The sequence below is a fragment of the Gymnoscopelus braueri genome (genome assembly GCF_963280865.1).
Source record: "Gymnoscopelus braueri genome assembly, chromosome: 3".
Lineage (NCBI taxonomy): Eukaryota > Metazoa > Chordata > Actinopteri > Myctophiformes > Myctophidae > Gymnoscopelus > Gymnoscopelus braueri.
This window is the reverse complement of record NC_137612.1, coordinates 37,252,956-37,261,024: the sequence shown is the minus strand read 5'-3', so window position 1 is coordinate 37,261,024 and position 8,069 is coordinate 37,252,956. Positions and strand designations below refer to the sequence as shown.

At 42.8% G+C, this 8,069-nt stretch overlaps 1 protein-coding gene across 1 annotated transcript in view; it reads left to right on the top strand.

Moving 5' to 3' along the window:
• The first annotated feature begins 490 nt into the window (after positions 1 to 490).
• ppp1r16b (protein phosphatase 1, regulatory subunit 16B) overlaps positions 491 to 8,069 on the top strand; it is a 147,574-nt gene continuing 139,995 nt past the window's right edge. The window contains exon 1 of the mRNA XM_080424405.1: positions 491 to 632. The gene's annotated coding sequence lies outside the window, so the exon portion shown is untranslated. The remainder of the gene's footprint in view (positions 633 to 8,069) is intronic.

Below are 8,069 nucleotides of genomic sequence, written 5' to 3'. Positions count from 1 at the left end.
CTACTTTCTACTTTTGGTACTTTAACTTAACGTCTTTAAGTACATTTTGATACCAATACTTTTGCACTTTTACTCAAGTAAATTTTGATTTTTTGAGTTTTACTTGTACTAACAGAGTACTCCCACATTGCAGTATTGATACTTTTACTTAAGTAAAAAAATGTGAATACTTTTTCCATCACTGGTGAGAAGGATGCTACAAGTTCCAAGGGGCCCCGAGGGGCCTCCATCACCACTAGCATGAGGTCTTCTTCTCTGCGTTCTGCTCCAAAGTCTACTTCTTCGTACGGCGGTGTGTGGCTCGCGCCCAAAAACATCGCAGATCTACAAGCTCACGGAGACCGGCGGACGCGACGCGCCGTGAGCTTGTAGATCTGCTATTTCCCCCCTGTGTAAGAAGTCTCCTCCTCCCTCTTGCCGCCCCGCCCTCAAGGAGTGACTCTCGTCTCTCTCTCTCTCTGCAGCCACAACCCGCTCTGTGCTCAGTCTCTCTCTCTAACGGGACAAGTTAAACATCTCACTCACTCACACGCACACACACACACAAGGAGGAGGACATGGTGAATACTACTCAAACATCCATGTGAATCAAATCGGAACGACTTGATTTGAATTGAAACGGAGCGCGGGGGGTGAGTGGAAACAACGCAATACATCACACATGTCAACCGATCCGATCACTATAATGTTAACTAACAGTCAGAGAGGTTTGAACCCCCTCCTCATAGTGATGGTAGACGGTAGGAAGAAGGAGCATGCCAGCCCCTTCTCTGGTTCTTTTAGCAGTTAGCTACCCCCCCCCCCCCACACTTTGCCGAAAAACCAAGTAGTAACTGAAATATAGAGTAAAACTGAAAGATACGAAAACGGGGCGGTTGTGCATTATCGACGTTGGAAGCGCTTTGAATCGTAGGTTCTTTCGGGTTCTAAAGCATAGAGTTGTAACGGTTTAAAGACGGAGCTTTACATCCTCCTCACTCAGCGGGATGTTGCCATTACTCTGACTAGTACTACAATGTTGCACACTCACCGGAGGGGGTCCTACCACCACGCAACAATGTTTAGTGGCAAGTAGTGTGTGTGTGTGTGTGTGTGTGTTAAGAAGACTTCTACGCTACTTCACGGAGTTTGTTTGGAACACACCGATGTGATGGTGACTGGTGGTGAGGTAGCGGGTTTTAAAGGTGCAGTCCGTAACTTTTATGTCCTCCCGTGGAGGCGGCATTCGAATTGAGAGACTACATTTGTACCGTTCTTCTCTCTGAGATATTGCACGTCTTCTATGAGCTTCAGGCAGTACTGCAGTAGGCTACTCCTTGTACAGTATAGCCCTGATACATGACTGTCATGATACATCATGACTGATGACTGTCATCAGTCATTATATATGACAGGTATGGATCCAAGACAGTCTGTCTTGGATCCATGGCTACTACTGGTCAAGAGGTGTCCAGTCCTGTCCTACCCGACACAAGGGGATACATTTCTCAATAGAAGAATATCGGGACCTCCTCCAACCACTGCAGATGTAGTTGTATTAATGTTGTGCACTTAGAAAATGGATGCATTTACACTGGGGGATTTGACCGGGCACTGACATGTGAAATAATGTAATATTTCTGCTCAAGAGGAAGCATATTGAATATCTAGTTATTACTCTGTTCTGTTGTTTGCAAAACAATATCCCTTAAGGCTTAAGGGGTTTGATTGCTGTGTGTGTGGATGCTTATTGTTGCCAAATTGGGCTGCACTTGGTAACAAACCTGTAAATTGGTAATAGATAGATCAATATTTTGGTAAATGCATACATTCCATTCATACATATAATTATTCATTTGTTGTATCTTGTCTACTTTCTAGTTAATAATGTGATTTCATTTTTGTTTATAATCAAAGATCACCCGTTTCACCTCATATGGTATTGGTTCCTGTCTGCTTGGAGTAGCTATACACACATCTCTCTAATGTTTGTAGCTTCAGTTGAATGAAATCATTTTAAGAACAATATATCACAAACCTACTTATGTATGGAAGTGCTGAGGCAACTAGAAAAGAACACAGTCAAATCCTCAGTGTTAATTCATCTCTTACTGTGAAAAAATAGACCCAGATGAACCTGGTTTGTTTTTGCGTATTTTTTCCCACTCTGAATTAAATTAACACAGTTGATTTTGCTGTGAACTTGACTGTGACCCTTTGGATTGAGACATGATGGATTTTATTTTCTCTCTAGCGGCCACCATCGTGCCTTCAATCTTAACCAAGTGCAACGTCTCGTAGGGACGGGCTTGTCAGCTTCACAGAGAACAAGACAAGACGAACAACTGATAGACCTGTGTTTGTCTGTGCTGGTCTAGATGTGCCTTGTGTTAAGGCGGTTGTTATCTGTGACCGCCTTTCTGTTTTACCCTTTTAAATGTTTGATGTGAGACATCTTTCCGAGCGCCTTCCTTTTCCACTGTATAGCTCAGCATCTGCACTGGGGCTGTCATCTCATGTTAGGGAAGGGCCTGTTAGACACTAGACAGTGCCCACATGCACTCAAGTGTGTGTACACACACACACACACACACACACACACACACACACACACACACACACACACACACACACACACACACACACACACACACACACACACACACACACACGCCACATCTTCATGCACAAATTGGCAGATGCACAAGTGGATGTCATTGGTGACTGTGCTTGCTCAATGCTCATGTATACATACATAGACAATCTAATGTATATAAATAAACACGTCCACATCCACGTGCATGCATTCAAACACACAGACAACATGTGCGCTGTAGAGTAGACACACACACACACACACCATTAGTCATAAATACACTCTCACTCTAGCGAGTCTAGCATGTGGTCACTAAGGCACACACTGTGCCATCGTAAGATCATGCACCCATGGTGCAGTATGAACACACGCGCACGCTCACACACACAATGTTGTTTGCCTTCTTCATGTTAAAGTGAGCCATTACTCTGGTGTTTTATAGATGAACCATTAGTCTGCATGCAGTGCAATGACAGGATTAGATTCCTTTGACTGTCTGTGTGAGCGGCCTGTGTGATCTCTTCTTCTTAGAAGCGGCATTGGTTTGCCGCCGTACGCCTCTCTGCTGGTGAGAGCTGCCTGCATAATATCGTTGCTGTCAGGCAGAAATCTCTAGTTTGCACATTTCAACTTTTTATGTTTTTTTTTGTTTTGTAAATGAATACCCTGCTTCATCATACAAGAGTGTCCCACTAAAGTAGTGAAATTAGCAGATCTGTTGTGAGCTTGTAGATCGGCTATTCATTTCACTATTTGACTTGAAAATGATAATAAAAAAGGAACGGTTGTGGACATACAAGGTTTCTACCCGACAGCAACGTTATACAGTATTCTCTGTAGTGTTGTACACTAACCGTTACTGTTTAATTATTCCGATACAGTGATTTTGGCTGTTGGCTCATGAAATATTGAACGTGAATAGGCTTGGGAGGTGTGCTTTTATTCCTTTAAATCCAGCTTGCCTTGGAGCTGGGCCCTCAGCCGTCTCTCACTGGCATCATACCATGTAAACAAAAACACCCCCTTGTCAAAGCTGTTTATCACCACTTGGATTCAAAAAAGAAAATCTAATTTCTGTTGCCACTAGAGTCATATGCTTGAATTAAAAATATGTTCCTAGTCCCCCGGCCTTTCAAGACGCCTTCCCTAAGTTATGCTTCATGCCTCGGTGCTTTGCTTGCTATTGAAGTGATGATGCTAAATTAGATCAACCCATTTGATTTCAGGTGGCATGGAAGCGGAGGGGCAAGGCACTCTCTGCTGAGGCAGGCAAATCTCAGGATAACTATCTTTCCTACTTAGGGATCCTTGAACTCTTGTTACCCCATTTCTTAGCTAACTTTCTTATCTTGTTTTCTTGCAACTACACACACTTGTGCACAAAATTCCCTGATGTGCATTTAATGTGTAGATTTGGTGTAAGAGCCAGCCAGTACTCCTATTAGGCCACATTTCGTTCCCACATATGTTTCAAAAGAAGTAATTGTTGCAATAATTTAGGAGGGCAGTGAGAGAGATCCATCTTGCTTGATGTGGTCTTAAATCTCTGGTTGCGGCAATTTCTCTGTGTTTAATATTTGGGTCTTGGCTGGGTTTAATTTCAGTTGAATGGGACCGGTGCTACTACGCATTGTCCCCAAAGTCATGATTTCTTGCTGGGTTGGTACTGAAGTGGTTGGGGGACCATATTTTCTTGATTCTTGATATATTCTCTGCTGGTCTGAAATAGGGATGTACTGTAACAGTGTACTGTTTTAAGATATACCTTAAAACGTTCCTTACCATATGCATGTTATCTAGTCTGGGACTCTGGCGATCCGAACCCCTACTATAAACACTCTCTGAAAAATCAAATCCAACAGTACAGACTGCATGCGTCCATATTAACCCTTTTTCTCCCCAATTTAGTCATTCTGCCAATTATTTACTCCCCAGACAGATGCTCGACAAAGCCAGATGCACCATTGCGGATTCGAACCCACAACCTCTGCGGTGGTGGGCAGACACTTTTACCACTGCACCACTTTGTCGTACAACAAATAGTGAAAATAGACTATCTTCAAGCTAAGCTCAATGCGTCGCATAGGGATTGGTTCCAGCCTTGCGGGTGTGTGAGAGATTCTGTATGTGATTTTGAGTAAGGGCATTTACATATGTGTCTATTCTCTCTGTGTCTCAGATGTACTGGCTGATGATGACATCATGGGTGGGGATTTAAAGCTAATGGAAACTAGCCTACAGCCTTTCTCTTCCTAGAACTTTTGGATGTATAAATATTAGCCATGGCTGTACCATTAAAAAAAAAAAAAGTCAGAAGTTTACAAGCTATCTACAGCCTCCCTATGAGACACAGAGGTAGTAGACTAGACACTAATAGTTAGTGAGCATTAGGACTGATATGTGAAGATGAGGTTGGAAAAAAAAGGTGACGTGTTCCTTTAACACTCGGTTGTATGCAGCAGATAGATACTCATCATTAAGGCAAAGTTAATCGGCATGGCTCTGCATGCCTCTATGCTCATAACAGCATCCTCTGTAGTGCTGCATTTTGTGCATCTTTCGCTGACCTAGCAGCACAGTGTTGTTTGTGGCTCAGTGCATTCAGGCTCCGTCTCTTCTTCCTCGTAGTACACCAATCATCTAAACACCAATCAGAAACAGTGAATCACTGTGAACAGGAAGTGAGCTCATAGCATTTTGCGGGTTGCACTCAGTGTTCAGGAAGGCATTTGACCTGAGGGGCCATTGTGAAGGTTTTTTCCTCACATTGTTGTGGAAAGCAGTGCAAGCTTCACAGGGCCAGTAGATCCTGGGACATGGTTACTGCTAGGTAAATATTATTTAGAACTTTTGATATTTTCATAATAATGCTCAAGGATTTGCCTACAAAGTCATTCACTATCCATACAGCCTATGGTAAACACATTTAGCCTGGGAAGACAGTAAAATTGCTTATTAACTTGGGGGGAAAGAATGGCTCTTAGATTATAGGAACACAGCTGTTGGACTTCAAAGGCCAAAATTTGCAGACACTGAAAGTGCTGTAGAAAAAGTCCCAGTGGGTTGCTTTTAGGACCCCCACTCTTTGCTGTCTGGGATTGGATCTTTTATGTCGGGTTAGCTCTGTGTGTCCTTTATGTGCACTTCGGCCCTACTGGCTCTAAAAAGACACGCACACGCACGCGCACACGCACACACGCACACGCACGTCTACAACAATTCCTGCATCATGGTTGTGCCGCAGAAGGCTAGAGATTCATCACAATATTAGTGTTAGTTTCCTCCAGTTTATTTACTCACATTCCCACTTCCACACAAACACATACATTCTCCAAGTTGTTGTATGGATTTTAAGCAGGCTATCCACGCTCGGTACAGTGACAGGTGGGGAGTTATGACCGGGGCAGTACACCTGTCAAACGGTAACGTAGGTGTCCTAAGGCGGGCTCAGGGAGGACAGAAGCCTCCTGTGGAGCAGGAGGGCAAAAGCCAGCTTGAGCCAGACATGAGACAGTGAAGGCAAGGCGGAGCCTCACGATACTTCTGTCTGACTTTTGGGGTTTTAAGTGGGAGGTGTCAGTATTGCTTAAAATATGATGAGTTGTTTCACCACCAGCGAAAGGCTTTAACCTTTTTTTTAATCAATGTTCTTGGCTAAACTTTCCGTTTTAAAGTGGGGCTGCTATCTGCAAAGTCTCATCTGTACCACTACCCAGTTTGAAATATTGATGAGCAAACACAAGTCAGTCTGATAACCTCCCTTTAAACTTGAAAGAATCCTTAAAGAGGACAACTGGTTTTGAAACACTCTGTGTGTTCATTCCTTGATAAGACGCAAGCAGATTCCTTGATCTACCTCACATTAATTTCACCATGAGGTCTTACTGTAAGATATGTGATCTCTTGAACATACATCGGTTCCGATGATAGATCGGCAAAAACGGCAGTTTGCCGTACATCTCCTGCCTTGGCTAATGTTTACTGCTGGAATGGATGATTGGCAACACATTGTCCTGTCAGGAATATGCCGATATTAGATATTAATCTGCTTATTAGATAAAAAATAAAAGACAGCACACCGTTTGTGAACCACTGAATCCTAATTCGTACAGTTTGTTCCCCCCCTCTCCTTTTGCAGGTCTATGAAATGTTATGTAGATATTAAAGTTGTACGCTAGCAAGAGAGGCTACCAGTGTACCAATGTAGAACTGTGACTATAACTATGCCAGCGGTCATGACATGGGCTGAACATCTCGCTGTAGCAGTGGATTAGACATGACAGTTACTGCAGGCTGGCTGCGTCTCCGTCTTGTTTACTCTGGCTGGGTCTTAGCTCAGGACTCACACCATCATTAGACAGTGAAATGAGTCAACCCGTGGATGGAGCCGCTCTTTGGTCACGTAACAGGCAAGGAGGAAAAATCGGATGATGGAGGCAGCAAAAAAAAAGAAAAGAAGACAGAGAGGGAAAAAGAGCAACAATTTCAACCACTTTCAACCTGGCTGGCATCCTATTTTGGGCATGTTATTATACGTGCAATGCATACAATAGCGAATTGAAAATAGCAGATCTCCAACCTCACAAGGTGTTGTTAGATACTAGAATGGCTATTTTCGCTATTCATCATACGTCAAAGTACAGTATATACGGGTAGGTGTATAGTGTTTTGATAAACACAAATTCAAATACAGAATTGCATGCATATCATTGTAGTGGTAGTGGTCTTGAAGTGAGGTTTAGGGACCCTCTGGCTTACTTGAGGGGGGTCCAGATGCACCCTTACAGGTCTGTAACTCTGAGAGTGATGGTGGTCCTTGAAATTAAAAGTTTGAGAACCACCGGTATTGAAAATTTATAGCAGACAAAGACATGAGGTCCACATACCAGCTCTTACAGTGTAAACCGGTTCCGGAAACGGACATTTTGGTTCCTCAATGTTTGATCCGGTTCCGGATCCCAACCGTATATAGGGCTTAAGTGGTTAACCCATTAAGATCGGGAACGCATCTGTGTCATTTTTAGATTTCTTGGCACCGAGTGCCGTGCTATGAGCTTGTAGATCTGCTATTTTTGAAAAATCTTTTGTGCAAATCTTTGAATATATATATATATATTTGAATATATATATATTTCCTTCTGGGGGTCCCTACTCCCTATTACAAAATATTTTGAGATGGGGGTCCGTGGCCAAATGCATCATTTTGGGTGGTCCTTGTTTGAGCACCACTGATATATCTGAAACATCTTTTTTCAGAAAACTTAAGATTTTGCAGACATTTGTAGAATCGTATCTCGGGTCTCAATGGGTTAAAGAAGAAAGTGACAAAAATAGATATCCAATCCAATCCACTTTATTTATATAGCACATTTTACAACTTGTTCAGGGTTACCAAAGTGCTGTACAGAAAATCAAAAAACAAATACACTGGGTAGATATATGACAAAAGAAAGTGATTGGATGATACCATAGTATTTTCCCAGTGACAGGCAGC